The sequence below is a fragment of the Gobio gobio genome (assembly GCF_949357685.1).
Source record: "Gobio gobio genome assembly, chromosome: 21".
Lineage (NCBI taxonomy): Eukaryota > Metazoa > Chordata > Actinopteri > Cypriniformes > Gobionidae > Gobio > Gobio gobio.
Genome location: NC_137117.1, coordinates 7,472,146 through 7,475,708, shown reverse-complemented (window position 1 = coordinate 7,475,708; position 3,563 = coordinate 7,472,146).

The window sequence follows — 3,563 nt, the reverse complement described above, 5'->3', positions numbered from 1 at the left end:
CCGTGTGATTCCGCGTGTATGTCAATGCCGTGTGATTCCGCATGTATGTCTGCGCCGTGTGATTCCGCGTGTATGTCTACGCCGTGTGATTCCGCGTGTATGTCTACGCCGTGTGATTCCGCGTGTATGTCAACGCCGTGTGATTCCGCGTGTATGTCTACGCCGTGTGATTCCGCGTGTATGTCAACGCCGTGTGATTCCGCGTGTATGTCAACGCCGTGTGATTCCGCGTGTATGTCTACGCTGTGTGATTCCGCGTGTATGTCAACGGCGTGTGATTCCGCGTGTATGTCTGCGCCGTGTGATTCTGCGTGTATGTCTACGCCGTGTGATTCCGCGTGTATGTCTACGCCGTGTGATTCCGCGTGTATGTCAACGCCGTGTGATTCCGCGTGTATGTCAACGCCGTGTGATTCCGCGTGTGTGTCAACGCCGTGTGATTCCGCGTGTATGTCAACGCCGTGTGATTCCGCGTGTGTGTCAACGCCGTGTGATTCCGCGTGTATGTCAACGCCGTGTGATTCCGCGTGTATGTCAACGCCGTGTGATTCCGCGTGTATGTCAACGGCGTGTGATTCCGCGTGTATGTCAACGCTGTGTGATTCCGCGTGTATGTCTACGCCGTGTGATTCCGCGTGTATGTCTACGCCGTGTGATTCCTCGTGTATGTCAACGCCGTGTGATTCCGCGTGCATGTCTACGCCGTGTGATTCCGCGTGTATGTCTACGCCGTGTGATTCCTCGTGTATGTCAACGCCGTGTGATTCCGCGTGCATGTCTACGCCGTGTGATTCTGCGAGAATGTAAATGGATTTATAAACATACTAAATTATGTTTTTTTTGAAAATGTAAAAATGCAGAATGTTTCATGTGATGGGTCAGGGGCAATGTGTGTGTGTGTATGTGTGTGTGTGTATTTGTGTGTGTGTGTGTGTGATGGATAGGTTTAGGGGTAGGGGTAGTGTGTGTGTGTATTTGTGTGTGTGTGTGTGTGTGATGGGTCAGAGGCAGGGGCAATGTGTGTGTGTATTTGTGTGTGTGTGTGTGATGGATAGGTTTAGGGGTAGGGGTAGTGTGTGTGTGTATTTGTGGTTGTGTGTGTGATGGGTCAGGGGCAGGGGCAATGTGTGTGTGTATTTGTGTGTGTGTGTGTGATGGGTAGGTTTAGGGGTAGGGGCAGTGTAGGGGGATAGAATGAAACAGCGTTGATAAACACGCTAAAAAGCTATTATGCGTCTTGATAGCACGCCAAAATGGCATACGAATTGCCGTGTCATACATACGCCATTTCATGAGATCAGTCTGTACAGTGACAATGTGGGCTTTAGATCAGTAATTAGATCAGTAATTTAGTTTATATGGTTAATTTAGTTTAATGATTAGATTTATTTGGATATTTAGTTGAAAAATGTAGTGTCCCCAACTGAGCACGCCAAGCCAGAGGCAACAGTGGCAAGGTAACCAAAACCCCATCAGGGGCATAATGGAGAAAAATAAACCTTGGGAGAAACCAGGCTCAGTCGGGGTGCCAGTTCTCCTCTGGCCAATAACAAGCAGTGTATGATTATTATTCTGGCAACTTTACAGGTCAGAGGTCATAATAGATCGGAATATTCGAAAGATCGGAGGCAACACGCCGGAGGCGGGTTTATTGAGGATGATATGTCGATTAAATAATTATTAAATAGGAATATTCGAACATTCGGAGTCATCACACCGGAGACGGGTTTATTGAGGATGCTGTGTCGATGAGGCAATTTCAGGGGAGTCTAATTGACACGGTCTCTGCAGACACTTCAGGGCCATGCATTGGTTCATGTCTGGGCGCAGGTCCACCATCTGATCTGGATACGGCCCGGATCCGGCTGACTGCAGTAAACCTGGGATAAAACAGAGAGACTATCATTAGCGTAGATGCCATTCTTCTGATGATGTAACGAGTACATCAGGTGTTATGGGAAGTGTTCCCGGTTCCGGCTGACCTAGTTAATGCAGCCTAACAATCATTTAAATGAAAAAGTGATTTATGTGTATGCCACAGTAAAGAGATGTGTTTTTAGTCTAGATTTAAACTGACAGAGTGTGTCTGCTTCCCAAACAATGTTAGGAAGACTGTTTCAGAGTTTAGGTGCTAAATAGGAAAAGGATCGACCGCCTGCAGTTGATTTGGATATTCTCGGTATGATCAACTGGCCAGAATTTTGACGCCGCAGTAGACATGATGGAGTTTAATGTGTTAAGAGCTCACTCAAGTATTGGGGAGCTAAACCATTTAGTGCTTTGTAAGTAATAAGCAAGATTTTAAAATTTATGCGATGTTTAATAGGCAGCCAGTGCAGTGTTGACAGAACTGGGCTAATATGGTCATACTTCCTGGTTCTAGTAAGAACTCGAGCTGCTGCATTTTGGACCAGCTGGAGTTTATTTATTAAGCGAGCAGGGCAACCACCCAGTAGAGCATTACAATAATCTAACCTGAGGTCATGAACTGTTCAGCATTTTGCATTTAGAGCATGTGCCATAATTTAGATATATTTTTAAGATGGTAGAATGTAGTTTTACAGATGCTAGAAACGTGGCTTTTAAATGAAAGATTGGTATCAAAGAGCACACCCAGGTTCCTCTCTGACGACGAGGACTTGACAGAGCAGCCATCAAGTGTTAGACAGTATTCTAGGTTACTACTTGTGGAGCTTTTTTGTCCAATAATTAAAAATTTAGTTTTTTCTGAATTGAGTTGCAGGAAATTACTAGTCATCCAATGTTTTATATCAGCTATGCATTCCGTTAATCTTGTGAATTGGTAAGTTTCGTCAGGGAGTGAAGAAATATAGAGCTGAGTATCATCAGCATAACAGTGAAAACTAACGCCATGCTTCCTAATGATATCTCCCAGTGGTAGCATGTACAGGGTGAAGAGCAGCGGTCCTAGCACTGAGCCTTGCGGTACTCTATACTGAACTTGTGATCGATGCACCATTACAGTGGTTGTTGAGCATTTAATTACAAAACCATTGGCATTATTGCTAGCGAACATCTTCCAGTCTTCTGGGAAGGGCTTCTGGTATTGTGTATCAAAGGATGCAGGGATTACTGATTCACTCAAAAGATGTTCATTGGGCTTCAGGTCCAGGCTGTGTTGGGAATGATTGAAATCTTCCTGCACATTAGAGCCCTACATTTCTGCCCGAGCCCGAGCCCGACAGGCCCCCGACTTTTTTACGCCCCTAGGGCCGGGCTTCGGGACAATTTTCCCGTAATTACCTCAAACGCGGGCCGGGCTTCGGGCCTTTTTAGGCTTCTCCTTCATTTTATATTTTAGACATTCAATAATTAAAAGAAACAATGAGATATGCTGTGCTGGTGGAAACAACTGTCAAGACTGACTCGCACAGTGTTTAGAGGACGGCGCTATGCAACAAATGAGTAGGCTAAAGCAAGCCAACACGCAAACTGCAAAAAATAAGCTAAGTCTTAGATGCTCAAAAACACAATCATCTTCATTAAAACTAATGAGGCTAAACGCTCTTACCAGTGTTTAGGTCGCTCGTTCTCATAATGCG